Here is a 16,239-nt window from a genome sequence, read left to right as displayed (position 1 = left end):
GAAATATAAACTGAAAAAACCCGTTTTTTTCCATCCGGTTTTAATACTCGCATCAAGAACCCTACTCACTCAAAATAACCGGTTAACCTAACACCGGTTTTTATCTCATAACCGCCCATCCCTACTATGTAGCTTCTTATAGGCTCACTGACAAACTCTGATTCTGGAAACTGCAGCTGTGAAATTTGCAAAATATCATTCTTTTACTGAATATAACAGATCCATGCCTTACAAATACTTTCAACAATTTACAGTTTTATTTAATAGAAAATGGATTTCTTTTTACTGTTTCATTATTTGTGATAAAACTGGAAAATGTACAGGCATTGAAAGGAGTTTAATGGAATGCCTTTAATTAAGGCAGTTTTAAATTTATTGACTATGGTTATTTTTCAAATTCTCGTCTACATGAAATCATGCTTCATTTTCAGATATGGAATTGCCAGGTGTTGCCGCAATATCGCATGTTGGAGGTGAGGTTGAAACTCACTCCAATATCTCTCACTGCAAAAAGGATGAATGAATTTGATGGATGAGGCAGATACTTTGTGGAGATCCATTATGAGATATGAAGTGAAACACTTTGCACTTTCCACATTAAAAAAAAATTATGTGTATTTCACTTCATATCTCAAAAAGGATGGACATAAAAAAATAAAAATGAGGAAAAGAGGAAGCCAGTGAAGAGAAAATGATCAAAATCTAATTCCAGAAGAGGGTGGACGCATTAATGCAGTGAAGCTTGGTGTAACTATGAAGCGGTATGCATGAATGGGAGGCTACATTCTATTATGTATCGAACATGTGGAGATACAAGGAGAAAGTACCAGGTTGATATTAGCTTGAGAGAGGTTGAGCGAGAGCTACTGTTCGCACCTTCCAGCTCAAGTCAAATAGTCTGTTATTAGTGAAAAGGTTGGTAGTGTGAATAAGGTGATATTTATGTTTGCATGATATCAGGGATAGAAAATTCGCACAAATAAAAAAATTATATCTCTAAATAATGTTCATATGCTTGAGCAAATGTTTTTCTGAATTATTTTAATTTTCCTTCTGTATAATTTATAATGATTGCTTTTGTTCAGTTAAGTATTTCTACTACTTAGCTCTTAAATTATTTCTTTCAATAGTCAATAGGTGAAAATGTTTTTAACGCTGAATTTTTTGTAAATCAACTAATGTTTTGCTTGGTTAAAATATACTGTTTTTTGAGTTTTTGAAAAATGATGATAAGCTCAAGATCATTCTTGATTGTGAGTTAATTGAATTTATTACGGAAAGCAAAAAAAAATCTTAATGAAACTTTTGAGTACCATGATCGTATACATAAACCCAATTGTAGCAATGACTGAAGTCATTAATTACTACCAATATATAAAAATATCTGTGACATTGATGTTGAATTCAATGCTCAAGGTGAATAGAGGTTTAGTTACCAATCAGCATGTTTTAAATGGTGAAAACAGTTATGTAGAAGATTGTTTCATAATTGGCTATATAGTTTTTTCACTTTCTTCTTCCCCATTCTGTATAATAATGTGTTTATATGTTTATGTTCGTGTATGGGCATCAATAAGATTAGGTGTAGATGATAGGTGTACAGCTTATGCCAAGAATGGAGAGTACTTAGTTAAATTTTATTCAAATGCATTTATAGTTTCTGCTGTACAGATTTCTGCTGTACCTCGTTTCTAAATTACCCTCAAAATATTTTCATGATGCAATTGCAGACATTTAAAAACATACCAGATAATATGCTCAGCGACCCGAACTGGAACGATTAAGAGATTATTTTTTAATCTCACTCAATGTGATTCACTTGGCTGATTCTATACTAAAAGTAAATATCATTCAATCAGTACAAGGGAAACTTGTATTTTTAATAATGGTAGCTGATTGCAACTGTGAACAATTCCATTCATGATGTGATATATGTATTTGTAGTTCATAGCTATGTCCTTAAAGATGTCAATATGCATACCAGCTTTAAATTAAAAGATATCAATGGCCTCTGTGAATTCAAATTATTTATTTATATAGAGATGTGAAAAGTATTACTGTGATCACATATTTTAGAGACAACTTAAACCTGCCAAAGTTTTGCTGAATTCACAGGACAAAGAAGTCTGAGGAACATGCATTTATGTTCCATAATTCAATTTAATTCTTAAAGATTTATTTCTATTTTATAGTCTGATTTAGGCAAATAATTCATCAAATTACCTCATCTTAAAATGGGCGTGATGCAAATCAGGAAAATTTTCTTTGATTAGGTGTTCATGTGAGTTTTCACTCCTCTCTATAATGAATTCTTTACAGCTATATGCACTTTTCCATAGTTTGATTCAGGTAAACTGTTATGAAATTACTACAATTATAAAATTTACTGTGCTATTGATCGAAAATGTCTTGTAGCAGGTGTTTGTAAGGATTTTACACGGTGTTACTTGCTACGTACTCAAAGGATTAACTGAGAGTACAGTTTTACATAACTACCCCATGTCTTCAGAATATTGAATTTTTCTATTTTACAAATATAATTTTAATTTTGTTTGAAAATGTTTTTTTTCATTTGTTTCCTGAAGTAAATTTATGCTTTATCATACCCAAACAGATTCAAATAAGTAGTACCTAAGACATAATGCGATATTATTTGATAGATATCTTCTATGATAACATGTAACCTTTTGGAAAAAGATGACTCAGTTAGGTGAGGTAAATGATGTGGCTGTCTCATCAACCATAGGTTCATTTCGTAATTGCATGGCTTATTTATATTGGAATGATGTTTTTGAAGTGGAATTATAATAAAAAGGAAACAAGCAGTGGTATAGACAAAACTGATTGGTCATTAATGGTTTGAAACTTTAGACTTCTACTGAGCACTGAAACAAAATTTAGGAAAAATGCATCCTCTTCACTTCAAAATATTAAATTTTCTAGGCTTAAATTATGAAAATTGTGGTCCAAAATGGCAATGCATGATAAAGCAAAGTTCCTATTCAAGAGCAATGGTCTCAATTGTGCAGTGCCCAGACAGCACACATGCTACTGTATACATTAAATATACGTATACGTAGTGTATAACATGCGTATACAGTAGAAGATACACGTATACTGTATACGTATAAAAACCTTCTACCCACCATCTACCAAATGTATATAACGCAGCAAATGTCCTCCTACCACGCATATACAGTATACGTATACAGTATACAAGACATATATATATACAGTATACAAGACGTATATATGTATGAAAGCAGAAAAATTCCTGCAGAATTCCAGGTTTTCTAGGGAAATTTTACTAAATTCCAGGTCAATCTTACGAGATAAAAGCTATGTATACGAATTTTACAACACTACATTTACTTAATACTTTTAATTAATTCTATAATTATGTATTATCCTAGTTAAAATTCTTACATTTTTAAAAGAAATTATTCACTTATTTAATGAATGCAACACTTGGAATATCAACAAATTTGCCAAAATTGAAAAAGTTATCTAATCAGTGTTTGCACTCATAAAGTGCAATTTAAAATGCAATCAATGCATTTTGAAGCATGCATGTAAGTATATGAAATAGGCCTGAAAATTGGCCTTGCACTGACAAATTTCATGTGAAACGAGTTTGAAATAAAAGATTTTAAATTCCAAGCAGGAGCAAAAATTCATGGATATTTTGAGTGACCAAAAATCATGCATATTTCCAGATTCCCAATCACTGAACACCCTGAGTATATTTTTCTTGATTGAGCAAAATCCTGAATGCAGTTGTTGACATGCACTGCTGTATTAAAACTGAAATTAAAGTAGCAAAATAGAAACTAAATCTCTGTTCTGGTGCCAGTGTGTATTATGTGCAAGCGTGGAAGTACTAGTACATCCATTTTGTCATTTAGTGTGAGTGACATCTCCAGCATTTCAGAGTGTTTACGTACATTTGAGAACATCCTGTCTAAGCAGCAGAGAGCATTCATAAACATAATGTAACATGCTAGTGTGTTTTGCATTGTTCTGTGGGAACACTTACCAGTTTGTTTGAGACTTCTTGCTGACAATAAATTGAATAGAGAAAAAATCTGTGAAATTCAGGTCTTACAGGGTCTACAGAGGAAATGGAAAACGCATGTGTGCTGTTAAAACAAAATAATTATATTTGACTAAATATTACACATATTTTTACTAATATACCATACAATCTCAGAAATACATAAGAGATTGAATTCATTAGACACAATAAAGGGGCAAAGCCCGGACGGTAAACCACATTTTGTGCTTAATTATCGTCAAGAGGTTTTAGCGGATCCTCTCACAGTATTATTTAATCAGTCTATTCATCCAATGTAAAAAAAACATCTTATCGTATGAGTAAATTCACTAAGCATAGTAAGTTAAAAGTCAATTTAAGAAGTAGTAAGAATTTAGATGTCAAATATAACAAGACAAATATTTTCTGAATATTTTGATGAGTGTTGATAAATAACAAATACCGTTAGAAATGCCTTTATTCAATGTAAACGAAAATAAAGACCAATAGGATCAATATCAATGTTTTTGCCTGATTATCCTTCCTTAAGGTCACAAGAATCCATGAAGAACAAGCTCACTTTTCCTCGTATTTCTTCATCATTGGCAATTTGGAAAATTCTTCCTTACTACACCTGTAAATAATATCACATAAACTTTATTAGAATGTATTAGTGATACATCTAATTTGTCTAGTTAAAGTAAGTCACTTTGTTAAAAAGTAATCTCTATTCATGGGATTTTCCCTTAAGCTATATAAATACCAACATTCAACAAAGGATATTTCGAAAAAATTCCCCATCAGTTCTATATGTAAAAAACGATAAGTTATTCACCTTGAATAATCGAAGTACTAAATTAATTTGAGAATTTAATTCTTAATAATTTAAAACCAATTTGTCTAAACCTAAAGAGTGAAATACCTTCTGATCTCCAACAAATATGATTACATTTTAAAGGAAGCAACACTAATGGCACAACAGCCAATTAAAAAAATGTAAATAACTTTAAATGACTTAATAAATAGTAAAGTCGAGAAATGTTTGTTCACATTCCTCCCACACTACGGTGATTAAATGCGTCAAGCACATAAATAAATTAAAGTTTACGCAAATGCAAAGTTTTTCAATCAATAGAAGATGGATCCCTCAGTCTCAGAAAGTGTGAGAAGGTTGAAAATATTTAGAATTTGCGTCATTTAAAATAAAAAATGTGGCAATGGCAACACTTCTACTTACCCAGATTCTGATGATGGAAGCGAAAGTAGCACTTGAGCGGTTGATAAACTTTCATTGGACAAGTTTCGCAAACAGCAAACACAACACTACAAAGTTAAGTTATAACGGTAATTAATTGCCTAGGTGCAGGTGAAACAAGTAAATGAAGAACTTAAGAGGCTGATAAACTTCGGCAGGATCAATTTCGCAAACGACGAACACAACACAGTGAACGTAACATTATTCGCGTGGTCTTTGATTGTGAAAGCGGTTATGGACGCATTTATGTTTCTGTGGAAATCGACTACTGGTGGAATCGACTATCGACGGAATCCACTATCGATAGGTCGAAATCACGGGCGGGAGTCCAAATCTTGGCATTCAAAAAAATTAAGTTTCGCGTAATGACTTGAGGAATAAATTCCGCTGAAAAATATCTTTTTTGTTTCATCGCCTCAGTAGATAAGAAAGCACGATTGAAATCACATTTCGAAGAGCATTTTTCTTTATGAAAATAGGGACTTTTCATGGCAGGATTTTTTACATCTTAAGGCAGTTCATTGATTTTTTAAATTAATCTGCATTTCTTAATAACCCAGGCGGACGGCGTTCTTGGGTGTTCCGAACAGAAATGATAAAAAACTCTCCAGCACCGTTATCAGCCTCCTTCATTTTTGCCAGGGCTGCCTGAAGCCAACCGGGGAAAATAAATTCACTGATGAATCAGTTTAAAGATATTAAATGAGACGACGTTTTTATCCAATGAAACCAGAAGGAGAATAAGAAGAGAGTAGCGGCTCGAGCCGATACCTTTACAAAGAATGAAGATACGTGTACAAACGTAATTATTTGCTTTGCCAACCTCACTGCCGTGAATGACACCTGCCCTTTGCGAACAGGTCCCACTCCATGTTTTCAGGAAAGAGTTAGCTGGTAAGGTTTTCCAACTAAATTCCAACAGTGTTTTTCACGTGACACCATCACGTGGACTACCATTCGTCCGGCTCCTACCCTTCCACATATTTGGCGTGAGTGGCCCTTCCTGAGGTAATTTAGATTTATTCCTGTCAGTGTAGCTCTTGGGGTCATAGGAGCACGCAAGTAACGGAAAGGTTTTAGCCCATTGGAAAGGACGCTGTGTATACTGAAGGCTACATATGGAAATAGTATACGGACAGAGTAACCTTTAAAGGGCACTAATTGTTTACTAATGGCTACACAGTAGCGGATACAGAAAAAAAACTCTAGAGGGGGGCGCAAAAGATATCTTGACCAACCTTTACTTTTATCCTAAAAAAATAATCAAGTCAGATGCAAAGTTTAAGAAAGTGTTATTTGAACTGATTACACGCACATATAATACAAAGCCATCTTAGGACATAAAAAAGTTAAAATTGTAGTCCTGCAATGTTTGGTTATGCGGGCGGCCAGGAAAGGGTTGGGGGGCGCGCCTCCCATATGCATCCGCCACTGAGATTACATATGGAAACAGTATATGAAAGGTATACATATACCTCTCAGATACTGTTTCCATATGTAGCACATACGTATACAGTATATGAAAGGTATCTAACGATTTGATCGTTGGGTTATTCTTCCTCGTAGAATAATCCCCCAAGGTCGTTAGAATATTAATTGCATATTGCTTGGTTTCGCTAATAGTAGGACCTGCCCGCCTTTGTGACGGTGCAGGATTCCTCGTCCCGTCCTTCCTTCCCCGTCCTTTCCCTGAGGCGTCGTCGGGCTCCTATCGCGGCGGCGCCTCCTTTCCTTGTTCCTTCCCGTCCTTCCCCTTCTGGGGGCAGAGGAAAAAAGCTAATCGCTTATAGTCCTCGCCTCAGGAGTGTATCCCGCGAACCCGACCCAAGGGTTTCGTTACCATAGTATATGAAAGGTATACAGATACCTTTCGTATACTGTATACGTATACGCTTCAGGATACTGTTTATGTATACTTAGAATCTAAAACATGTATACAGTTTCTCAAGGAAACAGTATACACCTGGTATACTTACGGTATATGTATACCGTTACCAGTGAGCTGTCTGGGGTGTATTACTGTTTCCTTTCAGTTATTTTTTCCAATTAATTTTTCTGCCATTTATTTCTTTCGGGAGGCATATTTTATCTATATCTTGAACCTTAGTCATTGCTCCACTTGATTCTGCAAACAATCTCAAGTTTTAATATGAATATTTTGTCTTTACATGAGAAATGATTTTGCTCAACGATTTTGGAATCATCTCAGAATGATCTCAATTTTTTCATAAAATACTTTCTTCTGCACAGGTACAATGTTCACCATATTGCAATCCAATTGTTTTATTTTGAAAAAAAAAATAATTTGCCATTTATTCCCTCACTGACTGTAATAAGATGTGATACAACTATTCACATCTTGGGTGTTTCAATTGAACCATTGGTTCCTTAATGAAATAACATAGAGTGTAATGAGAATATCTCTCCTCCAGATAAAATGAGAATGAAATGATCAATGTAAAATGAGAAAGTTGAGGTCCATCCTCTGTTAAAAAGCGTTGCTCTCCTTTTTGTATGAATACTTGGTAGTCAATTGATATTGTATTCATTGATGTGATGTATTCAATCACACTCATATTATTTGTGTGCTGTTTGCGAAAAATTCTACTGTTCTGTTTTTTTATCTAATCAGTGTGCAAAATTATTGTTGAGTGAATTTATTTAATCTAAGTGACATTTAAAATAGATAGAACAGGTCAGTACATATAATGATATAATAAATTGGGAGCATAGAATAAATTCATCCACGGAGTGAAACAAATTATTTCGCAAAAACACTTTCATTTTTTTGCAAAAGTCCTAAAACAATCAATCCTTTTCAAATCTGATGGTAAATTATTAAACAGTTAAGGCGAGTTGATTTAGGTCCGAGGGCAGCACTCTTGGTCCTTACAAAACACCCATGGAAGTCATCATGGGTTTTGTGCCATAATTGTGGATATGAGAATTTTTCACCAGCACATCACTAATCTGCTTCACATACATAACGGAGTAAAAAATTGTTGTGTATTTGTTGTTTCATGTACTTGTATGTTCTCACTTTAATTCTGGATGTGGTATAAATTTAGGAACTTTGCCGTTAGGCATGGAAGCATAGATGTCAAACAGTTGAGGCTGTAGAAATATGTCATATCCAATGGTTGTATACCAGTGCTTCAGTTTCTGCATTGCAGAGGATTTGGTAATGATGATGAGGGCAAAAAAACACACATAATTAGCAAGCAAGGGTAAGAACGTTTAATCTTTGTCCTCTGATTGGGATGTCTTACTTTGCTACTGATCATGTTCACTATTCTTTTTGTGATACATGATTGTAATAATGAAGGAATGGTTGGGGACTTCAACATTTTAGCTCTTATAGTTTAATTATCAAATTACTTAAAAATTATTTTAAAATTTGTGTAAAATAATTTTGAAATTGTTTTAAAATAATGTTCACATAATTATTTTTCTGTGGAGTTAAGAAAGGAACATTTTCGGCAAAAATAAGCCATTAGTTCTTACATATTCTTACCTTATTATATCTTATATATATACTATCAACAAAATGAGATCAAATGGTACAAGACTTAAAAAGAGCAACGCCTAATACATTATTTTGAAATTATTTGAAAATCTTGAAAAAGTCATGAATTTAGCCATCTTATGATAAAATTGTTTAAAACAATTTTAAAATCATTGTTCAATATTCTTTTGCTACTTGGGTTAACTTGTATATTGATTTTGAGCATAACAAATGTAGGAGGAATATTACTTGAATGAAGCAGTAGCTTTGTGAGATTATGATTAATTAAACTATGTTAGCACAGGGAAGGAATTTAGTTAGTGAGGAAAGAAATTGTAGATGAATTTTTGGAAGTTAACGAAAATGTCTTTCTAGTAGGTTGAGACAGCGTCTACCATCTTTCCCCGTGGTTAGGAATCGGACGTTTTTCTCTCACATTTGAAATAAAATCTTATACCAAATTCAACATTATAAGGCTTTGAAAAATTAATGAAACAGAGGTAGACTCCCATGAGTGATTATCTATTTTTTTATATTTTATAATGAAAGGGTCATCTACATAAAAAGTCTCGCGCTGGAGAGCCTATGATAGAAATAGAGTTGACATATTTTTATAAGCTTTACTCATTAGTGGATTAAAATTGGGTGTTGGTGGATTTTTCTCTTTGGTACATGTTGTGAATGCATGGATATCTTAAAAAGGTGCTTTAATTGATCACTTTTGTGCATTTCAGTGCTGGGATAAGAGATAAGTGGCCCCTTGTATTTTCGAGTTTTTTGGAATGGAATGTTTAGCCGTATAAAAACGATGGATCTCATTGCATGAGGTACATTGGAAGTTAATATTTGCTGCAGTCTGTGCTAAACAGCTTTTTCCCAGCATTGTTTGACAGAATAATTGTAATTACAATTAGGAAACACGCTTTCCCAATCTGCATTGTTTATAATTCACCATGTTTATGATAGCATGTCATGTTTTATGGATTTAAGTGTAAAATGTTGTTTATCCACTGTTTATACAATAAAGTTGTGTTATTGGTGCCTATCTTCATTGTGTACTTATTTATAAATTATATTCCTACTGAAAGTGGTGATATTTAAAAAATAAATATGGAGAATTTTGCACCAGACTCTCAAAAAACACGCCTCCTCCGCCTGTGTGACACAAGATTCATCGAAAGACAAGATTCTATCAATACATTTGTTGAAGTTTTTCCAGCTATTGTTGCTACTCTGCAAGAGTTATCTACTTCTAGTAGAGTGATATTGTCTTCAGCTGTCAATCTTTTAGCCTCTGTTGAAAAAGGAGCTTTCCTTGTTGCAATGTGGTGTGTGAATTCATATTTAGCATCACTCTTTATCTTTCGAAGTAACCTCAAAAACCTGAAAGTAACATCTCATCTGCCCTTAAATTTGCTGATGACACGGTCGAACGACTAAAGAATTTACGTAACCCGTCCGAAAATAAAGATAGCAGCGATATTAAACAATTCTCCTCAGTATTTTATAAGGCTGAAAAATATCTCAAGACAATTTTGAAACAGCATTGTTGTGCTCCGGCAAGGGGGGAAGTAAATAAGAGAGACAACCCCCCATACTTTACTCCTGAGGAATATTATCGTCGATCAGTATTCATGCCTTGCATCGATTCATTTATACCAAGTTTGGTTGACCGTCTCGGGAAAAACAGAGACGTTCTGGAATCTCCATATTGTTTACTCCCAAAGAATGCAAAGCAAAAAATATTCACAAACTGAAACCGCTGAAACTGTTCTACGATAGTCAGTGGTCTGATTGTGATGTCAAGGCCGAGTATATGCAGTGGAATATGAAATGGATGAATGTAAAAGAATCAGATTCTCCAAGAAAATCATTCCTGTTCTAGACACCTGCGACAAAAACTACTACCCTCCAATCAACTATTTACTTCAGGTATTTGTTTATTTCTATAAACCTAATTAGGAGTATACAATTATATATTGGTACTTTTGTTTGCTCTAACGATACACATTTTTAACAGGTTTTCTTTTAGATACATTACTGAAACATACTTCATTCAAAACTATTTGTATTGACAAATACTAAAAAATATTTGCGGAACATAAAACTTTAAAAATTAAAATAATTCTTAACTGATTTCTGGTCGAAACTTAAAGATATCAAATGCTGAAAAACCTCCACTGTCTTCACCATAGCCCTTTTGAGAATCGGTGTCTTGAAGCAAAACATAAAAACGGTAAATGTTGAGCGTTAAAACCCATACAGTTTCAATAACCTTACCGCGTACGGCTAATACAACTCCCGACGCGCGGAGACGAACCCTGCCGCGCGAACGAAAAATCAATGTAATTTCCGGCGTCGCAAACTTTCGTCGCAAACGTCGAAGTGGCTGAAGAATGTCCCTCGGAAGGATTGGAATCCTCCTACAAGCGCAATAGCTTGCTTAAGCATTTTTCTGAGCGGGATATCTTACACCGTGTAACTTACATGGATAAGAACGGTGAAGTGGAAAGTTACGAAATAGATCGCCCTAAGTTGTCGCTTGGTGCTACTCCCACAGTGTTTCAGGCCCTCCCTTCTTCTTAAAACTTCTTATTGTGATCAGTGAACCATGAAAATCTGTCAACATAAGTAGATGAGTTGTGCTTCTAAGAAATGATATCAGGAAATAATGTAAAAATCAATGGAATAGGAAAGGACTGCTGATGAAATGACAATATATGTCTTTACTTCCGAAAGACATGCTAATTTGGCATCTGGTCGCCTTCCAATGCTGAGGATACATTGGAAAATTAATTGCCTCTAATTGTAAGTGATATGGAATATATAAGTGGTATTTTGAACTAATTAGTCTTTCCCTTTCAGGTAAAACTTCTTATCGTGATCAGTGAACTATGAAAAACAGTGAACATAAGTAGATATCATGTAAATCTTGGAAATGGGATCGACAAATATTGTATGACTCAGTGGAACATGAAAGAACATCTGATAAAATGTCAATATTTGTTCTCATATCAATGGGGCTAACTTAGTTGACATTTATCCGCCTTACAATACTGCAGGTATATTGAAAATCCAAGGGTACTGACGTGAGTGATATCATATCTATACGTGGTATTTTTGAACTAATCCATCTTTCACTTGCAGGTAAAACTTCTTATTGTGATCAGTGAAGTATGAAAATCTGTGGAGATTATTAAAGATGAAGCATTTCTTGGAAATGAAATGAACTAATAATGTATGAATCAGCGGAACAAGAAACGACTACTGAGGAAATGACGATATAAGTTCTCATATTGAAAAGACTTATTATATTGACGTCTAGCTGCCTTCCAATAAAGTAGGTATATTGAAAAATCCATGAGTGCTGAGTGAGATTATATTTATATGTGGTATTTAGAACAATATAATAATTTTCTCTGCAGCTAAAACTTCTTTTTGAGTGAGTTCTAGAGTTATTGTATAATGTTATTCGTTGAGGCATTTCTATGAAATTATGAAATGTTTGCCGGAAAATATTTATATCTGATTTTTATTTCAAATAAATATTGTTGAACTTTTATTTTTTTCTTTCCTAAAATACGCGGCGAAAGGTGCCAGAAAATTACGCAATTCTTTTTGACGTGTTAATTTATTATGTTTTTCAAAGAAGTGCATTCAAGGAGGTGAAAAGATTTTTATTTTAAAACCGCTCTTTATTTCTATTCAATAAATTTTGTAGGGTGCTCTTCTATATAAACAACCTATGGCACAAGTAGTAAACTAAATGGTATTTCCATCTTGGTCTGAACTTCTGGGTCGTCGATCGAAGTACTTTAATATATTTCTGTGCAAAATCTCTCGTATCCCTTGCCTTGTTATTAGTTCTCACAATTACTTTAAATAAAAAAAATACAAATAGCTAACGAAATATAACCACTCGAATAGATCAACCCTGCTGTAGTTTTTTGCTTAACTTTAGGGAAGGTGAACGGAGGTCCATTTGTTTTGACATCACGCAACGTCAACAGCTGTGAGGCCGATCCACCGGACCCCAGGCGATGTGCAGAGTAGGACCCCTGACGTCACGTAAAGCGCTGCCACCAAATTGCATGTTCCGGCCTGTATTAAAGGTGGCCACGGCTCAAGGTGCGTATAATAGGAGGTGGTCTCAGCTGAAACTCCGTGCGGGCGTGACGTCACGAAGTTCCCAACGTAGACGTATGCTAGCGTATGCCAGGGAATAACAAGCAGGAACCGGGTCGTGATATCGCCTTTCCGCATCAAATTCTTATGAGTTACAACAAAAAATATCGTTATTGGCCATCAGATTACGTTGTATATTCTTCCGGAATGTCCATGTTTCCTTTTCAATCGCATCAGAAGACTAGCAAAGTAAGCAGAATTATCGTATTCTACATCCTATAGTTTCACCAGTAAAATATCGTTATGATCATGCTATTTGAAATTATAAACTCATAAGAGGAATAAGCTACCGTAAAAAAATAGTTAAACACGTATTTTATTTAAGTATTTTTAGCTGTAGAATTTAAACTGAAAACCAGGACTGCAGATTCGTTGCCACTCCAAAATCGCAAATGGAATTCTATTGATATCAAGATAAAACATTTACATGTAATGTAAATATGTGTCACAACTATTATTTTGGCTAAAAATAAATATCCTCTGTTAATTGAAGACCGTAATCTGAGCTAAGTCAGCACCAGCAGCAGTTAATTCGCCACAAAAAAGTAATTAAGGGAAAACTATAAGCGTGCCTTAAGACAAGTTTTGATGCTTTTACAGGACGTTTTTCCGGGTATGGAACTTATATATGTATTAACATGGTAAATCATATCTGAAAGTACAAGTATTAATCTCATGCCCACAAAGTAGCAATGCTTACTATGGAATAATTTTAGCCTTAGGAAATAAAAACATAAGCTGAGAAACAAGATCGAAGTTATTCCGCACATAATTTCCAAGTAAACTTCCATTAAGGTAGTGCAATGAACAGAATCGAGCACGAATCTGATCAATTTTAAGGGCTGAGAATCAGAAATATTATCACTCCCCGAAATAAGACAAGAACAACTACGGAAACCACAACCTAACATGCAGTACATGTGCTTTTCATGAGAGTTGCCGCATGGATAACAGCTGCATCAAATGGAATCACAGACATAGGTGTTAAAAACGAAAACAATTCTCATTTTTCAAACTTATATAATGTACACACATGTCAAATGTTACATTTTCAGAATGATATAAGAACGCCATTGAAACTAAAAGATATCATATTAGTTATTAGATACTTAATATTATTTATACAATCAATGCAAGGTAAGCAACTTAAAAATAAATGTTAAGTACAAATGATGAAACAATTCTATTGAAAAAGTTTCAAATTAGTGAGAGAACCATGAAAAGGAGATGAAAGCCGCCACGCATATTCCATTAATTGTTGCTGGAATAGCTGAACCTGTAATTGAGAATGTGTATTAATTACTGAGCTTGATTAGACCAAAAAAACAAAGAATTTAATAATTCAATGAATATCATCAGAGTGATATATACAGTAAATGGTCAGCATCATCAATCATCATACATTCTAAACCTTTGGATCTTTATCAAACATGCTATCACTCAAGTTTCTAATTCATCTTTCAAGGTTTGTACTACAAGAAGACAATGATTGAGCACTTTCAATTTGCAGTATTAGCAATATACAATAATAACAGCAAAATGAAACTATAAAACATAATAATATGATATAACCATTACACAACAACCATTTTTTCTCGACAAAAAGATTTCGATATTTACCAAAATATCTGCATTTATAATTAAATTTAATAACTACAATCATAAAAAACTAATACATTTCTCAATCATGACCATTGTATTTTTTATGACTACTGAAAATAATAAGGTATAAAACCTGGCAACTTACCAAATAGCAGAATAGGTAGATGAATTTCACATTCAATAGACACTTCCAATCATATCCACAACTTAATGCTTCTCACCATGAAGATATAAAAACTGAATAATTCCAAATAAAACCATAACGGAATGTTAACTGGATATCCTTCAATCACTAACAAAACATAATAATTCTCTAGGTTGACCGAAACAATTGACATTTATGGAAAGAAACAAAATTAAAAACAGGACTTCAGAATGGCATTGAATTAATGGAAAAGCCAAACTTACCGGCGGACAGAAGAATGACCTTAAGTACTACATTGATAACAATCTTTGTGGACTACTGATAAACATATTCCTCACGGACACATTCAAATAGGTATAATATGAATCAGGATGAAGTGATAACTATTTCTGTAAAAGAAAGGAATTGTTATAAAGGATCCTCAGAAGGCCAGTGAATTTATCTTTAACAAAACAATACTTACCTGTCAAAAGAAATATTCTCAATTATTATGAAGTTACTTCAACCTCATATTCCAGTTACCCAAAGATTTCAAGTCAAAGTACATTGTAGCCTCAAATTGCTTCCACGGCTGAGCCACGATGCAAGGAACCCTAGGAACTCTGAGGAAGCGAAAGGCAATGTGGAACTGATGTGGAACTTCGTGACGTCACGCGCTTCCTCCCCCACTTTCAGCTGAGACCACCTCCTATTATGCGCACCTTGGCCACGGCTGGCCCCAAAATCCTCCCACGTAATTCATTTTTTTTTAGTTCTTATCGGTGGCGCTGGTAGCATATCGCGCGTCCAGTAATGCGGTGCTGTTTCATTCATTTCAGCGGTGAACCAGTGAAGGTCGTCACTTGGAAGACGTCTAATTTTGCTAAAAGCTATTAAATTTGAAGATGGTCCGTGCATCGCCCTTTCGTTATGTGCCTAATAGTTCTACAGGGTACAGGAAAACCAGGAAGGAAGGCTGAGCTCGAAATAAAAGGTTTTTCAAAGAAGTGGTAAGTACTCAAATTGCGGTGGGCTACCAATGTTAGTTTTATGGCTCCTGATATCGTTATTTTGGTAATTGTTCCATGATTTTTGATCTCAGTGACCTCGTTTTTTTACTCGTTACTGCACTGGGAAAGACACAGGGAGAGGAACAATGCTGCCGTGATTTTCAGATGAATATTAAGGATTTTGCCACCAAATAATTGCTAGTTCAAGCCCCAAGAGGGAGGGGAAGACTTCTTCGCGTCGTCCACTTGCACTTTCACTTTTATCCTACGCGTGGGGGGAGGGGTTGGAGAGGTTACACCATTTTCGCTCTCTCTGGACACATTCAATCGATTCACTTGCACAATTTTTTTAATATTTAAGCCTACATTACTGCGAATCCTTTAGTTCACTGGGCTTGCTCGTTTTATCACTTTTTACGGTACTACCCAATATTTAAACATTTTCCGAGTTGTCCCTGGCCGTATTACTTCCTTTTTTTTTTTTAAATAAACTAGATCTCCCACACGAAATTGCACTTCCGATGA

At 34.4% G+C, this 16,239-nt stretch overlaps 1 long non-coding RNA gene across 1 annotated transcript; it reads right to left on the bottom strand.

Annotated features, from left to right (window-relative positions):
• Nucleotides 1-14,123: 14,123 nt before the first annotated feature.
• On the bottom strand, nucleotides 14,124-15,048 carry LOC124153783. Its single transcript, XR_006863760.1, has 3 exons — nucleotides 14,989-15,048; nucleotides 14,726-14,817; nucleotides 14,124-14,254 (listed from the first exon to the last, which is right to left on the bottom strand). It is a non-coding gene; the product is annotated as an uncharacterized LOC124153783 (long non-coding RNA).
• Nucleotides 15,049-16,239: the final 1,191 nt, after the last annotated feature.

This window comes from Ischnura elegans, chromosome 1, assembly GCF_921293095.1.
Source record: "Ischnura elegans chromosome 1, ioIscEleg1.1, whole genome shotgun sequence".
In the NCBI taxonomy this organism is placed as follows: Eukaryota; Metazoa; Arthropoda; class Insecta; order Odonata; family Coenagrionidae; genus Ischnura; species Ischnura elegans.
This window is presented reverse-complemented; position numbering and strand designations above follow the sequence as displayed.